Genomic DNA, 22,962 nt, shown 5'->3' with positions numbered 1-22,962 from the left:
GGATTAATTGTGTATTGTTTTGGTTGGAGGAAAAATGGCAGAAATGGCTTAGTTATAAACTCTTGATTCAATCTCAGGTTATCATAATGTGCCTATATATTAATTAATAACTGTTTATAACTTTAGTTGTATATTTTACCATGTAAGGAATAACTGATGATGGGCCTTTGAGTTATTCTAAAAATAATGCACAACCGAGGTGGTGATGTGACTGTGATGTAAAGCTGAGTGGTCACTATATTTCAGGTGTGCATTATTTTTAAAAATTCCGTGGACTACAGTTAATTAATTACTTTTACTATGGTCCCCACTACTAAAGACAATGTCAGATAATGTATTTTCAAGACATTTGTCTACTTGTTTTTTTTATGCTTAAACATCTTCTGATTTCATTTTTGACAGTTTTAAGGTGTCTGGAACTACTTTAGCAGTGGGGTTCTTTGAAAATAATTTAATGTTCAGCAGCCAATCCGTGTCAGGCTTTCAACAGCTCTGTAATATAAAGTCTGTTAACCCAAAAAAAATTATAGATTGACATAATTTGTCCTAAAGGGATATGCTGTTGTGTGAATAAGTTAAATACCTAAATATACAGTTAAAGTCAGAAATATTAGCCCCCCGTTTATTTTTTTCCCAAATTTCTGTTTAACGGAGAGAAGATTTCTTCAACACATTTCTAAACATAATAGTTTTAATAACTAATTTTTAATAACTTCTCAAGACTCTTCTATACAGCTTAAAGTGAAATTTAAAGGCTTAACTAGTTTAATTAGGCAGGTTAGGGTAATTAATCTAGTTTAAGGCATAACGATGGTTTGTTCAGTAGACTATGGGAAAAATAGCTTAAAGGGGCTAATAATTTTGACCTTAAAATGGTTTTTAAAAACTTAAAAACTGCTTTTACTTTAGCCAGATGTTTTACAGAATAAAATAATATTCTAGGAAATACTGGGAAAATTTCCTTGCTCTGTTTAACATCATTTGGGAAATATTTCAAAAAGGGAAAAAAATTCAAATGGGGGCAAATAATTCTGACTGCATGTAATTTTGACTGCATGTAATAAAAATATAATTAGTTAATAGTGTAAATTGGGATGTCATATTTTATTGTACTACAGTGATTGTATATACATTGAAAGCCTATTAAATATGTGCTGTCTATTTTACTGTTTTCATTAACTTTTGTGTTTGTGGAAGTAAAATGTCAAACTTTAATAAACTATTGTAGCAACGTTCTGCCCTGTACTTTTAAAAATATATTTAGAAATTATTATTGATGAGTTAAGTTAATTGAGGCTGTTCTGAGATCCTTAAAATAAGGATAATTTTTTTTTATCCAATAATTGTAGCTGTAAATATGTCTGACATGATTTTTTTATATAAACTGTGTTGGTTTACTAAACGACATTCTTTATGGTAAAAATATAGATAGATAGACATTGATTCTGGTAATATCCTAATGTCCAGAAAACCCATTTTTGTCTTTTTATTCTGTTTTCTTGATAAACAAAACCTGACTGAAAAGCACAGTTATCTCATCTTTATTTCTGCTTTCTTTTCAGAAATCTTGGCCTGAATGAAAGCCACATTTAGCTCAACCTTGGCAGCCTCTCCTTCAACAACATCATTCAATGTAGCTGTGAGTAAGATAACTCCTAAGTACATGCATTGTAACTATTTGATTTGATTTTGTTGTTTTAATGAGTTTTAAAATCTGATATTGTTACTTTTTCATGAAAATGAATCTTCATAATGTGTTTATGCACATAGAAGATGCATTTTGAAACCTTTAGAAATTAAGAAAAACTCCTTTGTCCATGCTAAAAATCTAGCATTGCTCACCCCTAAAATAAATTGCAAGTTAAATGACTAGACGAAGAATATTCCATCTCTAACAAGCATATACACATTGACTGACATGAATTTCATGCTGTTCTAACTGGGATTTTTTGTTTTACTGGAATTTATTATTTGTTATCTGCTCGGGATGAACCCATAGTGGCTTTGGGTCATCTGCTCTCAGGGTGTTTACCATTCACCCAAATACAGTACAGTTAGTATTACTAATGGGTGCTTTAATCTCTATTTCCATCACACACACACACACACACACACTCACTCACTCCTTCACTCCCTGTATTTCTTTTTGATATAACACATACTCATATCCTTAAATTCATTTTACCCACCACTTTAGTGACAGTACACCACATCACCCTCAAAACATATGTCCTGAAGTCAACATGTCCCAAATTACTAATATAATAAAAATGTACAGCACAAATAACCTGTCATCGACCATCACACTCCTCTATGAAATATTTCAGTACCGCACCCGACTTTGTCAGATCTTGGTGAGATAACATAAATCCCACAAATAAAGTTAAGAATGATCAAACGTGTCCTCTTTTCAGCTCTCTGGAATGCTTAACAGATGAATGAGCATAGATTTGAACTTTATATTAGACATGTTAATACTTTTTTCTAACATTGAGTAGTTTGGAAATGTTAAATTTGGATTGTTGCACTTTTTTTCTGTAAAAAGGTTTAAAATGTATATATATATATATATATATATATATATATATATATATATATATATATATATATATATATATATATATATATATTTATTTATATATATATATATATATATATATAAATTTATTTATATATATATATATATATATATATATATATATATATATATATATATATTTATTTATTTATTTATACATATATATATATATATATATATATATATATATATATATATATATATATATATATATATATATTAAGAAAATTGTGTTTTTTAAGATTTTTATATTATTGTTATAATCAGTAAATGGTTTATTGAAAATAATGTTGTTTTTATATGTTCATACAGTATTGTCTTCTAGCTAATTTGTTGGCTTAGTACTTTTCAAATCCAAACAATTTTAAAAAATAAGCACATGACAGAGTATACCCAAAGTTCATCAAGGTCATCACAATATCCCACAGATAAAAGTTGAAAAAAAGAAACTTCTTTTTTTTAGAAGGGCCCCACATGTGTTTTCAAAAAAGTGCATATTCTACCTTTTTCTGTACCCTTGTAATGTGGTGAGCGGATGTGTGTGTTTTTGTTAAGCATGTGTGACTATGTTGCCTAAAGAAGTAACACCCAATTTTCGCACATTTCTTTGCAGATACACCCTTTCAGCACAAATACAGGCAGTGAAAGTGATAGTGGACCAGACTTCATATGCTCGAAGATCACTGCTCTTCACTGACCAGCTGACAACCTGTCCAGAGCCAGCTGATCTATGCCAAAGTTCTACTTTGAAAAGGGTTGGTGTTACCCTAGACATTAATCTTCTACATGCTGCATATAATTTTAGATATCAGTTCATCCCTTACTGTGTAAACCTGTTCTGGACACATACAAAAAAATCCATAATTTAGGGGATTGATATCTACACTCTAACCAATTAAGTCTAAAAAAAAATTAGATACTTGTAGTAACATCCACATTTGCAAAAAATATATATTTTTAAATAGGTTATTTAATATTAGGCCCAATATCAGCCTGATTTGCAAGATAAAGGGTTAATTCACCTAAAAAATTAAAACTTACCATTTATTCTCCCTCAAATGGTTCTAAACTTTGTTTATTTTTATCTTATTTATTAAGTCCTTTCAGATGAAAATATTAAACTAAGGGTATTTGACAACATATAATAGTTGTATTCATATAATGTGTGTGTGTGTGTGTGTGTGTGTGTGTGTGTGTGTGTGTGTGTGTGTGTGTGTGTGTGTGTGTGTGTGTGTGTGTGTGTGTGTGTGTGTGTGTGTGTGTGTGTGTGTGTGTGTGTGGAAAAGAGAGAGAGAGAGAGAAATGGATGGAGAAAGAAACAACTAAAGACTAAAACACTGCAATTGATTATTTATTGCCCATACTTCCAGTGAAAATGTATTGTGCGGTGATTTTTTTTTTACAATAAATAAATAATAATGGTTCCTTACATTTATATAGCACTTTTCCAGACACTCAAAGCACTTTACATATTGGGGGGAATCTCCTCATCCACCACCAGTGTGCTGCATCCACCTGGATGACGTAACAGCAGCCATATTGTGCCAGACCGCACACCACACACACCAGCTGATTGGTGGAGAGGAGACAGAATGATGAAGCCAATTATTATATGGGGATGTTTAGGAGGCCATGATGGACAGTTGCCAGTGGGCAAATTTGGCCAGGATGCCGGGGTTAAACCCCTACTATTTTTCAAAGGATAACCTAGGATTTTAAATGACCACATAGAGTCGGAACCTCGGATTAACGTCTAATCCAAAAGACGGCACTCACTGAGCAGTATAGAGTCCCCTTCACTATACTGGGGCGTTAGGTGTCGCACAGTTCCTTATATCACTTCTATACCCTCTCCAAGGAATTGCTTAAACAGGTATAAGTTAACTTGACAAGTTCAAAACAAACACATTGCAATTTGTAGTCTCAAAAGACTTTAGACGAGAATATTATATCACAGGAAGGCATGGGCCGGTATATGATTCTGACTATATAATAACCTTGGATAAAAATATCATGGTTTCTCAGTATTTTGATTACTGCTCTAATATATATTCTTTTTAAATGTCTGAATAAAAATAATAATAATTTTACATATATATATATATATATATATATATATATATATATATATATATATATATATATATATATATATATTTATTTATTTATTTTTTTTTTAAGATTTATAATATTTTGGAGCAGTAAACATGTCAGGCTAAATAATTCAAATGAATCATTGACTTTTGCAGTCTTCATTGTTTTTCAAAAACACAGATTTCTTTACAATTTAAAAAATTTAAAAACAACACACACAAAAAAAACACACACACACACACACATCCCCACAGTAGTTCTGCAGGTGAACGTAACACTATTTAACACAAAATATATATTAAAAAATATTAGAAACCCATAACCATTGACTTCCAACAAATACTATGAAAGTCAAAGGTTACAGGTTTTTTCAACATGTTTCTAAATAACTTATTGTGTGTTCAATAGAAAAAATAAGTTAATTTTGAGTTTTGAGGGAAGTATCCCTTTAACGAGAATGGCCGGACTGTGATCAGAGTAAAGTCAGCAAATGATCTGCAGCCAGAAATCTTTACATTTACATTTACATTTAGTCATTTAGCAGACGCTTTTGTACAAAGCAATTTTTACAACTTTAAGAGCAACAATGAATAAGTGCTGTAGGCAAATTTCAGGTATGTAAAGTGTAAGAAGCAAAACATTCGTTTTTGTTTAGTTTTTTTATAGTACAGTTAGCGGAGCCAGAGAGGCAATTGCAGATTAGGAAGGAAAGTGGAGACTAAATAGTTGAGTTTTTAGTCGTTTCTTGAAGACAGCGAGTGACTCTGACTTCTGATGCAGTTAGGGAGTTCATTGCACCAACTAGGCAGATTGAATGCGAGAGTTCTGGAAAGTGATTTCTTCCCTCTTAGGGATGGAACCATGAGGCGATGTTCATTCACAGAACACAAGTTTCTGGATGGCACATAGATCTGCAGAAGTGAGAGCAGATAAGAAGGAGCGAAGCCAGAAGTCGCTTTGTAAGCAAACATTAAACCTTTGAATTTGATGCGAGCAGCAACTGGCAGCCAGTGCAAACGGAAGAGTAGCGGAGTGACATGTGCTCTTTTAGGTTCATTAAAGACCACTCGTGCTGCTGCATTCTGAAGCAGCTGAAGAGGTTTGATAGAGTTAGCTGGAAGCCCAGCTAGTAGAGAGTTGCAATAGTCCAGTCTGGAGAAAACAAGAGCTTGAACAAAGAGTTGAGCTGCATGTTCAGATAGGAAGGGTCGGACCTTTCTGATGTTATAGAGTGCAAATCTGCAAGATCGAGCAGTTCTAGAAATGTGGTCAGAGAAGTTTAGTTGGTCATCAATCGTTACTCCAAGGCTTTTCACCATTTTTGATGCAGTAATGGTTGCCCCATCCATCTGGATTGAAAAGTTATGATGTAGAGTTGGGTTGGCAGAAACTTCAAACATTTCCGTTTTTGCGAGGTTAAGCTTAGGATGATGATCTTTCATCCAGTGTGAAATGTCTGACAGGCAGGCTGAGATGCGAGCTGGAACCGAGGGATCATCAGGGTGAAAAGAGAGGTATAGCTGTGTATCATTAGCATAGCAGTGCTACGAAAATCCATGTTTCTGGATGACTGATCCTAAAGATGTCGTGTAGATGGAGAAAAGAAGTGGCCCAAGAACAGAGCCCTGTGGTATTACTCAGTGCACACTTCTCAGTGTGGTGCTACTGATTGACTGCTTTTTATATTCATTTTATATAGTTGATATGATTACATAAACTTTCACTCAGTTCAGTAGTGCAATGGTAGCCTCATTTGTTTGGCAGTATAGCAGTAGTGATCTGAAGGTGGCTCTGTAGAAGTGTGTGTGTGTGCATGCATCAGAAGGAGGGGTTCCACTGTGTTTACTGGACTCAGGCCCCTCAGTACACAACAGTCTGAACTTAATCATAGACCTGTGAAGTGCTTCATCATAATTCTCTTTTGCAGCATCTCAACGCAAAAGCATTAGTTTAAAATATTTATTCAATATTCTGTCTCTCTCTCTTCCTCAGGCTTTTCATGCTAGAAAGACAAACTGTGTCAAAACAAAAGCAAGGTACAAGTGTTTGCATATCAGCGTGAAGGTGTTTTCGCATGATGGTGAGGTAAGTGTTTGAGAACGCGTTCAAAAGTGCCGATCTCTCTGGTTTGTTTTGACACAGATCCTCTGGTAATGTCACAGGATGGGTGGTTCTGTTTGGGTAGGTACCCACAGATGTGTGTCAATCATAAGACAGGAAGTGGCACTGAACGTTTACACCCTCACACATTCACACACCCACATTGTACTCTTTTAAAAGACATACATTGCAAATATGTCATGTGTAGGTTTTTACTCTGCAGCTGCAATCCTGTTTTACTTGTTTAGATCATAGATGGGTTTTTTTTAACTGTTTATTCCCATTAACTTTGAGTTTTATATGAAAATCGAAATTTCCAGTGTTTAATTATATACGCAGATCTAAACGGATTCTGCCGCTATGTTGTGCACCATTGCTGTGGATCTTAGAGATTACATAACAACCCTGCCAATGGTTTTTATGTAGAAACAAAAATATAGAAGTGTCCATTCACACACATAACACTTTTTTGCATGCTTTCATCCGCTGCTTTTACTTTTGATTTTATTAGGCAAGCAGTTGCAATGTTTCACTGTCGCTCTTGTGTTTCGAATCTTGATGTTCGAATCTCATGCTGTCAATATAACAGTGTACTCTGGAGGGGTGTTTTGATGTAAACTATGCTGTTTCTACTGTAATTTGCTGACTGATCATGTCATTGTGATATAGAAAGGAAAATACAGCACTGCATAACACAAAGAAAAAAACAAAACAAAAGTAGAAATTTGAACATAGGACAATCTCCTTTGACATGCACCTTCATTAGAAAAAGTTTAGATATAACTGGAAGAAATGTACCAGGGATAACATGCAAACTCCACACAGAAACGCCAACTGACCCAGCCGAGGCTCGAACCAGCAACCTTCTTGCTCTGAGGCGACAGCACTACTTACTGTGCCACTGCGTCACCAATTATACTTTTTGTAATTTAAAAGAATATTTGCATACTGACCACCGTGAAAACTCTCAATCATAGATATATGTAAATACAGTATGTGTATATATATCTGGTTTTGGATGGCTTTTCCTCCACTACACCTTGGTCTCGCATTCATTTCAATGGAGCGCTTCCCTGTACTAAAATGGCGGCTCTATTAACGCAATAGACAACAACAGTGTAGGCGACCATGTTAGAAACATACTAGTTAGTTCATGTTAATTTATGTGAGCAATGTGCTAATTATGTTTAAAATAATTTGTCTTACAGGTGAGTTTCTCATAATGGTTGCAAATGAAACGTTTAATTTAAGCTTATACATGTTTTTAAACATTTAAAAATGTTCATACATACAGTTAAAGTCAGAATTATTAGCCCCCCATTGAATTGTTTTTCTTTTTTAAATTCTCCCAAATGATGTTTAACAGACCAAGGACACAACATTTTCACAGCATGTCAGATAATATTTTTTCTTCTGAAGAAAGTTTTATTTGTTTTTGTTTGTTTTTTTTACATTTTAAGGTCAAAATGATTAGCCCCTTTAAGCTATATTTTTTTTAATTGTCTACAGAACAAACCATCATCATACAATAACTTGCCTTATTACCCTAACCTGCCCAGTTAACCTAATTAACGTAGTTAAGCCTTTTAATGTCACTTTAAGCTGTATAGAAGTGTCTTGAAAAATATCTAGTAAAATAGTATTTACCATAATCATGGCAAAGATAAAATAAATCAGTTATTAGAGTTAAGCTATTAAAACTTGTATGATTAGATATGTGTTAAAAAAAACTTCTCTCCATTAAACAGAAATTGGGTGCAAAAATAAACAGGAGGGCTAATGATTATGACTTTAACTGCACATTCAGTAATAAAATTAATGAACTTAATCAGAATGTAATACCTTAATCTCGTTATTTAATAGGAATGCTATTTTTCATTAATTTAAAAGCACTTTTCTTTTCCCCATTCCTCACCAGTAGATGGAGTTAACCAAATCTAGAATGGTTGTACCACAATATAGCAACAGTTGTACATGAAAAATTGTCATCTATTATTGAATACTAAGTGCATTAAGACATTTATACATTAATATTGGGTTAGATTTAGGTCAGGATGTCAGGTGGCCAAAATTCAATGTCTAGGCAGCGTCTAAGAACAAAGTTATTTTGATGTCCAATAACGTTGTGTTCTATAACACTAAAACTATATACAATATACCTTTACCGCTGATATATACGAAACCACTGCCAAAGTTACTGTAGTGACATGATGCACATTATGGTAATGCATACATCAGTAAACCATTCCTGCAACTATAATACGACTTTTCTATGGCGTGCTAACCTCCGCTTGACTCAATACTCAGTCTTTTCCTCCTCATCATGGCATAGGCTGCTCTGTATGCATGACAGCTTGGCCAAGAAGCACCGGTAATACATTACAATCAGAGAATGTGAGTTTTTTTTTTTCAAATGAAAACAGGGAGAGCTGAGTTTCCCAGCTCATGGGGAGGAAAGGCACACTGTGAATGCATTAAGAGAGAGAAAAAGAGGATCGGCAGAGAGAGAATTTGTGGAGTTGAGCTGATGCCAGTACAGTTTTCTTGTTCTGCATTTGTGTATTAATGTTCGCTATATAAGTGTTAGCGTTTTGCTGGATTGACCAATGAGAGTCAGGTTTAATGCTATATTTCACCTTTACTGTCTTGTTGCACGTTTTACGTCATTATGCAGAGCAAGTTCAGACAGAGCACATACATATGTATAATGGAGGACAAGTAACACTTTAAGTCTGCTTTGAAAATCCTAATAAGCAATGGAGGATCAAACCAAGCAAAAAAAAAAAAAAAGACTCATTTTAGTTTTTTCTCCCACTATAACTGACACCATGGTGAGATGCTCTTTCTGTTTTATCAGTGTTTATTTACTGTAGCATTGACTGCGTGCTTGTTAAGCTAATCCTTTCAAATGCAAATGATAATAAATGGTTTTAAACAAACAATTGTTTTGTTTATGGCACATTTAGGCTGATCAATACATTATCAATAACTTTTATTTATCTAGATTTTTATTTTTAGAGTTTACAATAACCAGTTTAAAGAAAAAAATTTATCCTCCTTTTTATTATAATTAAAATAAGGGAAGTTTATTCATAAACTAATTTCGAGAGGATCAAGTGCTTATGATTGCAGCTGGTCCCACATTAGCTTAAGCATGATCCACCAATCAGATGATTTCTAAACCGCTATAAATAACCAGTGTCTTACCTTAGCCATCTTCATCTTGAAGAATACCCTTTCCACCCCTACTCCTCCCCTTTCGTTGACAGGGCAGCACAGAGGCCTAGTAGTTGGCACTGTTGCCTCAAAGCAAGAACGTCACTGGTTCAAGCCTTTACCTGGTCAAGTTGACATTTCTTTGTGGAGTTTACATGTTCTCCCCATGTTTTGCACAAACCAAATCGACACCATTGATGAGCGATTAATCAGCAATATTTCTCTCTGTAGTTATTTATAATTTGCATTTACTATTAAAAAGCAGGGGAGTTCTCGAGACCTACCTGAGCTCAAACTCCCCTCTCGCCCTGCAAACAAGAGGGGGCTCCGGGCTCGAGGATCTCATGAACTCAGGGCTCTCTCCCAGGACAGCATGCCAAATGCTTTATAATCAATCATCAGCTAATGCCGAGTTCAGACTGCATGATTTTCAAAGTAGTCGTGTCACAGATGTTTTCACACTGCATGATTATCTGGGCTAGCGTTTCGTCGCTGCTTTGTTTACACTGCAAGATGGATCGGGGACAGGGGCTTTCAAATTGCATGACTTTACTATAGGAAGAATCGCCGACAACTTCGTCCAAACTACGTTCTCATACCTACATAATGAGAAAGAAGCCTTTAATGGGGTAGAACATGTACATGTTTGCTCACCTGGGTTTAAAGGGAATTAGCCATTTCTCCTCAATGTTGATAATAAACTAATTTTTTTCTGTATGAACCGTCAAACAGACACGGTTGCTCCTGAGTCCTGTCAAACCTCCACTAGTTTTTCCTCCATTTCGTGAGTCCAAATAAACCGAAAAAGAGCGCTTTTAACTTCTCCCCCAGCCTCCCGCTGGCCTGCAGCAGCTATACACACACACACACACACACACACACAAGTGAAAGCTGCTCTCTCATTGGCTGTAGGCGATCGCTGATGTTATTTTCAGTCAAAACTCAATTCACACGGCATGATTTGAATCGCCGACAGCTCCAGATATTTAGCATGCCAAATATCTCGCAGGCATCGGCGACTCATCGGCGATTCTCTCAGATTGCGTCTTTGATCGTTCATACTGTGTGATTGTCACTCACGTGCACGAGCAGCGATTTGCCTGTGATTTCAAGCATTTGTCGTCGATTTTTCAAAACCTGTCGACGAGCCAAAATCGGGGCTAAAATCACGCAGTCTGAACTAGGCATAAGTGTGAACTCTTGAAATGTTAGCAAATCACTTAAGCTTATTTTGGCTTATAACTTTTTTGTTTCCGCCTTTTTTTTTTATTAATTTAACTGTAAAATAACTAAAAGTAAATTTCAAAATATGTAATAAGAGGAAAATAAAAACATTTAATACATTTTTTGTTGCTTTGACTTTTATCAGCTTATTTTCATTAATAACTAATTCCTTTAAATGAATAATAAAAGAATACTTTACCCATAAATAAAAAAATGTAGTCACCTTGAGCGCATCCAAGATAAAGATGACTATTCTAGAAACATTTCTACCTAATAATTTATTATCAGATTAAATGTTTGATTTTGAGTTCAATTAAAAATAAGCATTATATTCCATAAATAAAAATATTTCAACTGAACGATAAATATAGCAAGACAGAATGATAGCCAGATCTATATATTTATCATTTAAACTGTAGTTGATAATATTGCTTTGGATCAACTCAGTTGTATTTTATTGTGTCAATTGCATTTTTAAAATTGCCACAAAATAAATTTGTTGGATGGAAATCCTGTCTTTCTTTAAATTTAGTTCTGAAGGGAACATTAAAAAAGTTAATAATGTTTTAAAGGGCATCACGGTGACGCAATCGCCTCAGATAAAAAAGGTTGCTGGTTTGAGCCTCGGCTGGGTCAGTTGGCATTTCTGTGTGGAGTTTGCATGTTCTCACCGTGTTGGTGTGGGTTTCCTCTGGGTGCTCCGGTTTCCCCCACAAGTCCAAAGTTATGTGGTATAGGTGAATTGGGTAAGCTAAATTGTGCGTAGTGTATGTGTGTAAAAGAACAGGCAGCTAGCTCTCTGCAACTTTGACATGGTCGCCCACTGAATCTAAGCAGGGCTGCGCCCGGTCAGTACCTGAATGGGAGACTACATGGGAAAGCTAGGTTGCTGCTGGAAGTGGTGTTAGTGAGGCTAGCAGGGTGCACTCAACCTTTGATCTCTGTGGGTCCTAACGCCCCAGTATATTGATGCCTCAGTATGTGCAGTCTTTCAGGTGAGACATTATCCTGAGGTGCTTCGAAAGAGTAGGCCAAATTTGCCCACTGGCCTCTGCCCATCAGCATTTTATAATTGGCTTCATCACTCTGTCTCATCTCCACCAATCAGCTGGTGTGTGGTGTGCGGTCTGGTGCAATATGGCTGCTGTTGCGTCATCCAGGTGGATGCTGCACACTGGTGGTGGATGAGATTACCCCCATTGTGTAAAGCACTTTGAGTGACTAAAAACATGCTATATAAATGTAAGGAATTAATATTAGTAATGAGTCTGTATGGATGTTTCCATTTGGAAGGTTGCAGCTGGAAGGGCATCCGCTGCGTAAAACATATGCTGGAGAAATGTTGTTTGTTTTGTTTTGCCTGTGAAGTTGTTTTACTCTTAAAGTGCAGAAGCCATTTACAGTATATGTATCTTATGGGGAACAAAAAGTAGTGCTGGTGCCTCACAGCAAGAAGGTCGCTGGGTGCTGGTTCGAGCCTCGGCTCAGTTGGCGTTTCTGTGTGGAGTTTGCACGTTCTTCCTGCGTTCGCGTGGGATTCCTCCGAGTGCTCCGGTTTCCCCCACAGTCCAAAGACATGCGGCACAGGTGAATTGGGTAGGCTAAATCGTCCATAGTGTATGAGTGTGAATGAGTGTGTGCGGATGTTTCTTAGAGATGGGTTGCCGCTGGAAGGGCATCCACTGCGTAAAAACGTGCTAGATAAGTTGCCGGTTCATTCTGCTGTGGCAACCCCGTATTAATAAAGGGACTAAGCCGACAAGAAAATGAATGAATGATGAACAATCTTTTTAATGAAAACTACAGTGCAGTGACTCTAAAGCTTGTGATTTTTTAATTAAATGGTGTAAATTAATCTGATTTTGTTTAATTGTACATACTGTCACCTGACAATGCAAAGACTTTGGTAAGAAAATTGTCAAAGACAGATTCTGCTGGACTAGTGTATTCAGCATTGAACTTCCCTGTGTTGTAAATGTGATTGTTCATGTCTTATTGCAAAGTTATACTTCAATAGTTATCACTATTTAAAGTAATGTTTTCTATTTATTTTGAAATATTATTAAATAAATTAGGAAATTACCCATGGTAACTTTAATGTATATAGTTTGGTATATTTACCTTTGGCCCACGGCTCTTAATGATATTTGATTTTTAACCTTTTATACAAAAAACTTTGGGCATACCTGCTCTAAAGTATCACACACTGTGTGGACTGTTTGAACTCAAATGTGGGGACAAACAGGGACAAAACAAATTATTGGGTTAAAAATATACTTTAAAATAATTTGAAAATGTTGGATTTGTCCATATTTGTTTCGAATTTGCTCTGAAATAAACCAGCATTTTTTAGAATTAACTAATATTTACTTCTTATTATAGAAAAGCAAATATCAGTGATATAATATAATAAAAGGGAAAGAGATGAAGTCATAATAAGTGTGTTTTGTGCAGGAGAGTTTGAGTATGTGTGTTTGTTAAAGTGCCTCTCCACACCCTCTCTCTCTCTCTCTCTCTCTCTCTCTTGTCTGCCAGCATCTTCAGCTGTTTTATAAAGCCTGCTGTGCTGCCAGAGTTTATTCAGCCCAGGTTCTTGCTGTGTGAGATGTGAATCCATCAGCACAATGATCCCATTTACCCTCAGAACGCCATTTTCCTCAACCAGACTGCAGATAATAGTTCAAAACATCACAGATAGTTCTTGCTGAACAATTGTAAGCTCTAAAATAGAGATGATTGAAGCCGCTAAACATGCATGATAAATATATAGAGTTATCTTTGATTATTATGGACAAGTAAACATGCTGTTATGGTTTGTTTACTGTGTGTTGAGTTCAGGCAGTTTGTGTTGATGTGGATGCGTGGCAGAACACTGTGCCCTATGACATTATCTGACATGCATGGGCACAGGGCACCACTTACTGCACGACACCAGATACTTCAGACCTCTGGCATTTGAGTCACGATGACACCCAGCGGCAGGAGGCAAGGGCTCAATGCCAGACAATCCAGCCTGCATGGGAACTCAGATCTACTGCCCGCACACAAACACACACACAATCAACATGTTCAGAGAAATCCATCAGGCTTTAAAAGAAAGAGTAAAGAATGCAGGAAGACACAATGTCAAGATGTATTTAAACTATTTTAAAACATCAAATAAAAATATATATTTAATTAGAAAAAATGTTGAAACTGTTTGCCCCTTTTCACATATTGACTGCGGAAAAACTACACAATTTTCTTTTCATGAAAACAAATTTAAAAAGCCTTTAGACGTCAAATATATATATATATATATATATATATATATATATATATATATATTCTCAAGCCCTGGAAATTAATAATTTAAATGGATTAAATCACAGTTTCAAGCTAATGAAAATTTTCTTTTATAAACAACTTTTATTGTTATTTTTAAAACAATAAATTTTAAAAATGACCTTAAGTCAGTATATTGTGTTTTAATTGGTCTTATGAGATAATTGCATCATTTAAGTATAATATATTTTTATTCATTTAATTGAAATAAAAATTATATATGCATAGTCCAGAAATAATTTATTCAAACACACTACGTCTCAAAGCTTTAAATTATAATGCTCATATGAAATCTTTCTATTTTATTAAATTAATATCCTCGATCTATAAGGTTAATTATTCAAAAGCAATAAATCACAAGGCTTCAAAATGATAATAAATGCCTTTGATGAAGACAAAAGATTATAAATCAATATAAAAAGGGATAGTTCTAAACTAAAAATTACCTCATAATTTATTCTTTATTTAATATTCTTTTTAAACCATCATGAGTTTCTTCTGTTCAACACAAAATAATATTTGTTGGCAGTTAAGGGTTTTGCACTTATAGGAGTTGAAGGTATATACAGTTGAAGTCAGAATTGTTTATTTTTTTCCCCAATTTCTGTTTAACGGCGAGCAGATTTTTTCTCCACATTTCTAAACATAATAGTTTTAATAACTGATTTATTTCATCTTTGCCATGATGACAGTACATAATATTTTACTAGATTTTTTTCAAGATACTAGTGTTTAGGTTTAAGTGACATTTAAAGGCTTAACTAGGTTAATTGAGCAGGTTAGAGTAATTAGGCAAGTTATTGCATAACGATGGTTTGTTCTGTACACTATCACAAATATAGCTTAAAGGGGCTAATATTTTGAATTTAAATTTTTTATTAACAATTAAAAACTTTTTATTCTAGCTCGAAATTAAACAAATAAGACTTTCTCCAGAAGAAAAAATATTACCAGACATACTGTAAAAATATTCTGGCTTTAAATTCAGAAACACATCTGCATTTAATGTAAATATATAAATGACACTATTTGTCCTGCTTCATAAATGCTATCGGCCTGTTTCAAAGTTTGATGAGGTCTCTTAAATATGCAGATTGTATTCATCAGTTTACTAAGACAAAATCTGTAATTTGCCTGAACACGTTGAAGCCTGAAAGTTCACGCTTTTGGCTGCAGACGTGTAACAGATGGACTCTTGGTTCGCAGTTCTTTAGACTTACATTTATTCTGCTAAAACTCCTCGTTCCGTCTGCCCCTACTTGTTTTCATAAACTTTTTGTGACTTCATTACAGATCTCGAAATTGGACGGTGTTATTTTTTTCCCCCCGCATCTCAATAAGCCACACGTGGCAGAGTCCTGGATGTGATTATGTTGCTGATATTTCCAGGAAATATTTTCTCAAGTGCTGTCGAAATGTTAATGGAGAGATGATCAAGTGTTTGTCTGTTGCGTTCAAGGTGTTTTCAGATGTGTTTTGTGTGAACTCCAGCTGACTGCAGGAATGCGGGGCTTTTGTAAGTTATGAGATTCATTCAGAATTTCTCCTGTCTTTCTTTCTTCAGAACTGAACTCAGCTGCTTTGCTGCTCTTCGGTCCAGATGGGAGTTTGTGAAACGGCTCGAATCAAATCATTCATCACAATACAAGCAAAGCCTCGTGACCCAAATCAACATTTTTCTGAAATGCAGTTTGGCTAATTATTATTACAATAAACAGCATATCAAGCTAGATACGCTCTGTAGTTAGATGCATGCATACATGTGTGCGTGGTCAGGTTATTTATTATTCTACTCACTCACTTTCTTTTGGCTTTGTCCCTTATTTATCAGGGGTCACCACAGCGGAATGAACTGCCAATTACTCTGGCATATGTTCTATGCGGCGAATGCCCTTAAAGCACTGCAAGCACACTAACTTGTGAACTCCCAGTGATAGTAATATCCCATATCCTCTTATTCACACACACACTCATACACTATCCAATTCACCTGTAGTGTATGCCTTTGCACTGTGGGGGAAACTGGAGCACCCGGAGGAAACCCACATGAACACAGGGAAAACATGCAAACCAAATACCGAAATGCCTCCTGGCCCAGCTAGGACTCAAACCAGAGACCTTTTTGCGGTGAGGCAACAGTGCTAATCACGGTGCCGCCCTGAATTATTATTCTAATGAAAACAAATAATGTATTTACAGAGAATAGTTCCAAAATCCGGAATCATATTTCATTCATTCATTTTCTTTTCAACTTAGTCCCTTTATTAGTTTGGGGTCGACACAGCAGAGTGAACCGCCAACTTATCCTGCATATGTTTATGCAGCGGATGCCCTTCCAGCTGCAACCCATCACTGAGAAACATCCATAAACACTCATGCACACACATACATGATAAACAATTTAGCTTACCCAATTCACATGTACTGCATGTCTTTGGACTGTGTGGGAAACCAGAGCACCCGGAGGAAACCCACACAAACACGGAGAGAACATGCAAACTCCACACAGAAAAGCCAACTGACCCAGCTGGGGCTCAAACCAGCGAAACCTTGCTGTTAGGTGATCGAGCTACCCACCTTGCCATCATGAATATTATTTCTACTGATAAAACAAATGCATGTCAAATAAATAAATATTTAAAAAAAAAACTTTTTTTTAAAGTTTTTGCCAAGGAAGCATATCTCATATTGATTTATAGTTTTTCTCAGTCGCTTTGGTACATTTCTCGAATCATCCTTAATATTTGTGAATAAGTGCATTTCTCAGAAAAACTCATACAAATAGCAAAACACCATGTGCAAAAAACAGTTTTATATTTAAAATCCTTATTTTCTCTCAGAAATTAGTATATCTGTGTCAATGATCATGTCAGTGCCAGAATGACAAGTTATTGTGTTCAGATAAGACAGTTCAATTGCTTAGTCATGTTGTCAGTATAGCTCTACTCTGGAGGCATGTTCTGATTTAATCTATGGCTACAGTTTTGATGACAATTTTTGTAATTTGTAGGTTACACCTTAGTTTATGTGGTAGCTTGATTACAAGAGACTGGATGACATTCACATTTACGCTTTTACTGTAATTTGTCGACTTGTTGCAACTTGCTCAAATTATTAAGAAACTGCTATTTTTCATGTGCACAAGTGACATTTGAATATTGAACATGCTGTTTGGATCATTTCAATTCTGATTTGAGAAATGTATGAGAAAAACTAACTAAAATAATTTAAGGCACCTATGATAAAAATCATCTTTTTCTAACTGTTTAGACAAAACTGTGTGTAAACATAACAAGTCTCCTTTATTGAATTTCCTGACATTAAAATAGGATCTAAATTTTGAGGCCAACCTCAACGTGAGGTAGGAGTGTGGTTTCCCTGAAAACTGAATTGATTGACAGCCACGTATTAACATGTCTCCCTAACACGTATAATCATATCGACAAGTGAGGACATGTGCAAAGTGATTTGTTGAGCTCGCTGTGATCATCAATCATTATCAAATGTGAACAAGAATGAGTTTTACAAGTTCAAAATGTTTTTAAAACATTGCATGTTTGTTATGAATTACATTTGTGGACATTAAATCAGGTTTATTTTGTACATTAGCATAACGGATATCCATACAGCAGTGGATATTAATGTGTCCTGTCACAATTGGCATGCAAAAACTGTAAAAAGGTAAATGTGCGTGCTGTGTGTGTGTGTGTGTGTGTGTGTGTGTGTGTGTGTGTGTGTGTGTGTGTGTGTGTGTGTGTGTGTGTGTGTGTGTGTGTGTGTGTGTGTGTGTGTGTGTGTGTGTGTGTGTGCGTGCGTGCGTGCGTGCGTGCGTGTGTGTGAGAGAGAGATACACTATGGACAATTTAGTTTATTTAATTCACCTATAGCGCATGACATGTCTTTGGACTGTGGGGGAAACCCACACGAACACGGGGAGAACATGCAAACTCCACACGGAAATAAAATGTTATATTAGGAACTGTATCTTTAAAACAGTGACCGTAAACAGTGGACAATTAGATTTCTGTTGTATGGGTTATTGTATCATATCATAACACTGTTATGGATTACAAATAAAGTTAAAAATAGCTGGATAGTTAAATTTGATTTTGTGTGTTGTAGGTGGATGGATCATCTCAAAGACTTTTAGTGAAATATATTTTATTGGCATGTTGATTCAGAGAATAAATGAATAAACTGCATTCACAATGGCTTTTGAAACAATTAAAAGCCTAATGAAAATCATTCATTTTATTACCCCACAAAGGAATTTTAGACAAAACTCTTATCAAACATTTGACATGCCATAAATACATTCATTTCAGTAAAAGCATTTTGTTAAAAACAAAATAAAAAGGGGGAAAAAAAACTATCGACAGCGCAATAAAAAATACTGCTCAAATGTATTTTTATTGCCCCTTTTTTTGGTCACGTAAATCTTGCGTGAAAGCACTTGAAAGTGGCATATTAAATTGTGTTATATTTGAAACCAGTTCAGAACAAGAAGTAATGGTGATCAGTGATATCCAAACAGACATGCTGCTGTATGGCTTGGCTGGAGAGTAATGGGAACATTCGCAGCGAGCTGGGCGCTTGAGTTGCTTTCTGCCTTTTCCTCTTTTTCACTGTTCGCACACTGTATTTTTGTACAGTTAAATGCCTACACTTGTTTTAGCTCTTTTGGTTGGTGTATAGTTAAAGTACTACAGTAGCTATTCTCTTTTTCTGCTATTTTCACAACCAGATCTCAGGGTTTTGTTGTTGTTGTGCTCATCATACAGAAACAAACTACTTTTTTTTCTAAATATGTCTATAAATCCTGCGAGGATGGTCTCCTTCTTGCTTCGTCTCGTCAGTAACACTGGTTGTTTTTAGTAATGGCTTTTTAAACTCAGAGCGACACTCCAAAAGGAGCGGGGCAGCCTAATTAAATCTGACCTAATCTGGAACAGCACACAGTGACAGGGCTTTCTGCCATCCAGCTGCAAGTGTGTGTGGTCATGCATGATTACAGCCACACACTCCTATCAGCCAGGCCTTTTGCTGACTTTTCCCTTTTGTTTACATGTTTGTTACGCATATGCAAGTGTATTTGTACAGTGCGCATTAAACCCATAGTATACTCACATTTTTATGCAATGCACATATAATCAGAACAATATGCATGTTCTGTATGTGCGCCACCTGGGTTTTGTTTGTACATGCTCTTTGTACACTGAACTGGGCTGTTGTTTCACTGTATCGAGTGTGTGGACAGATATACATTTTTATCAATCATAACTTTTAGAGAGAAAAGGTGCAGACACTGTTAGGATCAACCTATCTAGTTTGATTGTGTTATTCATCTGTGTTCATGCACATTATCAAAAACGAAAATACTTTGAAAGATGCTAGCATACACATACTGTAAAAAATAATGTTATTTTACTGATAATTGTCTGTATTTTTTACAGAATTTTCCATTTTTTTTCATTATACAGTGAAATACCTGTTGTTTTACAGATATGATCTGTAATAAAAAATTCTAACATAAAATTTACAGTTTTTGCTTGTATTTTAGTGATGTTCTTTTTCTGTTTTTTTAAAACTAAATATTCTGTATTTTCAGAGAGTAACAAGTAATTTTACATTAATATTTACAGATTATTCCTGTAAAAATAGGGAAACAAAAATTCAGTGGCTGGGTCTGGGTCAGTTGGCGTTTATGTGTGGAGTTTGCATGTTCTCCCCATTTTGGCATGGGTTTTCTCCGGGTGCTCCGGTTTCCATCACAAGTCTAAAAACATGCAGTACAGGTGAATTGGGTAAGCTAAATTGTCTGTAGTGTATGAGTGTGTATGGATATTTTCCAGTGATGGGTTGCCGCTGGAAGGTCATCCATTGCATAAAACATGTGCTGGATAAGTTGGCAGTTCATTTCGCTGTGGCGACCCCAGATTAATAAAGGGACTAAGCTGAAAAGAAATGAATGATTTTTTTTTGTTTATTTTTGTGTAGATAGTAATCATATTAACATTAACGTGAGGTTAATAGTGTCAAATAATAGTCTATTGTTTGTGTAGGCATGCACTATAAACTCCAAAATGCTTATTTTACTACTCTAACAATGTTGCTATGCTAATTGTTACTATTACCAGTGATCTAGTGGCTGCGGATCGCTGGAAAACTACACACACGCCACTTTAATGAACTACAACTTACATGCACCTCACACATCCTAATTCTGACTGATTACACACAGTCAGAAGATCGTTATGGACTGATTTCAAGGACTATAAACTCAGCACACACAAACACTTTGTTGCTGAGTCTTAAACTGTTTAGTGAGCATTACGACGTGTTTCCCCTTGCCTTGCTGTGTTTGACCCCTTTACTTTATTTTCTTTGCCGCCTTTAAGTTTTTGATTATCTGTATGCACCTGTTTGTTCCCGTTTCAACCTTTAATTGTAAGACGATTCTCTTTGGCCCCAGGCATTCTCACTTGACACTAACCTTGTTTTCGTTGTTAAACAATGACCAAATGTGTTATTTGTAAAGAAAAAGAAAGGAAGAAAAAAATAGATATATAACAATTTTATATTGTTTAAACATTGTTTTGGAGTTTACCCTACATAATAAAAAAAAAATTTTGTTAAACTATATTATAGTTTATAGTTATATTTACAATGTTTTATGACAACAGCAATTATTTGCCCCTAAGCTTTTTTTTATCTTTCTTTAAAATATTTTTTCTGATTTAAATGTATGTTAAAAGTGGAAAAAAAGCTATGAAATATTTAGAGATTAATTATGCATAATTACATGAATTAATCTGTAAAATCACATTAATTAATGTGTATAATTACAGTAACAACCTGCATAAGTACATATATATTTACAGTAATAATTTGTAAAATAACAGCAATAATCTGAATTGCAGTAACAATTAGTAAAATGGCAGTAATTACCTTTTTTCACAGTTTAAATGCAAATGATCAATAGTAATAAACTGTAAGTTAATGAATTGACCGTAAAGTGTGTTCTGCATTTTTACAGTTTTTGCATGTAATTTTGTTAAATGGTTATTTTCTGTATTTTAACAGAATATGTCTGGAAGCTCTGCTGCAAGGCTTTTGACCGTTGTTGTTGTTTGTTTGTTTGTTTTTGTTTTGTTTTTACAGATTTTTATTTACAATCCATTTAATGCTTGAAGCAAACATTGTTGTACAGTAAACTTCCCTTTTAAGATTGACTGCATATTGAAAACCACTTGACTTAAATTACATCATCACAATATTTAAATATTGCATGTTCACATCTTGCTTTTTAAAGACCAGAGTATTCTTCGGTCATCCACACTTTATGACAGTCTAGTCTTCACACTTTCGAGTATTTTTAACTGTGGTTAGGCACAGATCAACACCTGATAGACCTGTTCTGGTTCTGCATTTAACATGTGGAAGTCCTGTTGCTTCACTTAGTCTGTTACATTTAACCCTTGTGTTCTGTTTAAACTGACAACCCTTTCATTATGTAACTGTTTTTGTTTTTGCTTCCATTTACTTCCATTATGATAATTAATTGATTATAAAGCCACGCATTCTTGAATGTTGGTGTTTTTCCCTGTTGGAAGAGGTCAAACTTTTAATTTTTACTGTCGATCATCAGTTGGCACCATTAACACTTTAAATAAGCCTATTCAAAACAAAGTTGGAGTTATACATGTTTTTATGTTATTATATGTTTACTATGCTCTGAGAGCTGAGCTGCTTATTTTTAATTTTTCAAATATTTTTTATAACTTTTTGCACTGCAACTTATGATCAACAGTAAAATTTAAAAAATGTAATCTCTTCCCAACAGGAAAAACCCTAAACTATAAAGAATGCTTGATTATATGATGTCATGATTTTGCAATAAAAAAACCGTCATTATAATGTGTCAATGGGGCAAAAAAAGCCACAAACATAATGAAAGAGTGGTAAATTTGCCCAAAGTGTATTGTTGATTTTTTTAAAAGCATTTTCCTAAAATATGTGTCAAAATTTGTGACCAAATGAAGACTCAAAATCATCCTTGACTGGATGAAAACATCCCATAGAAGACATAAGGGTTAAGGGATACTTCACCCAAGAATGAAATTTTTTTTCACCATTTACTCAAACTCAAATGGTTCTAAACCCGCTTGAGTTTCTGTCTTATGTTGAACATGAAACTAGATATTCTGTAGAATGTTGGAAACCAGCAGCCATTGACATCAATGGAAGGAACAAAAAAATGCCATTTATTCCCCTCAACATTATTTGATACATCACTTGTGTTAAGCAGAAGAAATAAACTGGAACAAATGGAGGATGAGTACATGATGGCAGAATTTTTATGTTAGGATGAACTAATTCTTTAAAATAAACCTTTTTTGACTGTACTAGTAAATATTATTATATAA

At 34.9% G+C, this 22,962-nt stretch overlaps 1 long non-coding RNA gene across 1 annotated transcript in view; it reads left to right on the top strand.

Annotated features, from left to right (window-relative positions):
- LOC147840654 (uncharacterized) overlaps positions 1-16,293 on the top strand; it is a 52,160-nt gene extending 35,867 nt beyond the window's left edge. Inside the window, exons 3-6 of the long non-coding RNA XR_015509517.1 lie at positions 1,563-1,639; positions 3,192-3,333; positions 6,665-6,757; positions 16,101-16,293. This is a non-coding gene — a long non-coding RNA (uncharacterized LOC147840654). The remainder of the gene's footprint in view (positions 1-1,562; positions 1,640-3,191; positions 3,334-6,664; positions 6,758-16,100) is intronic.
- Positions 16,294-22,962: the final 6,669 nt, after the last annotated feature.

The sequence above is a fragment of the Danio rerio genome, chromosome 15 (genome assembly GCF_052040795.2).
Source record: "Danio rerio strain M-AB ecotype USA chromosome 15, GRCz13ab, whole genome shotgun sequence".
In the NCBI taxonomy this organism is placed as follows: domain Eukaryota; kingdom Metazoa; phylum Chordata; class Actinopteri; order Cypriniformes; family Danionidae; genus Danio; species Danio rerio.
Note: the sequence above shows the minus strand (reverse complement) of the source record. Positions and strands in the feature narration are given on the sequence as shown.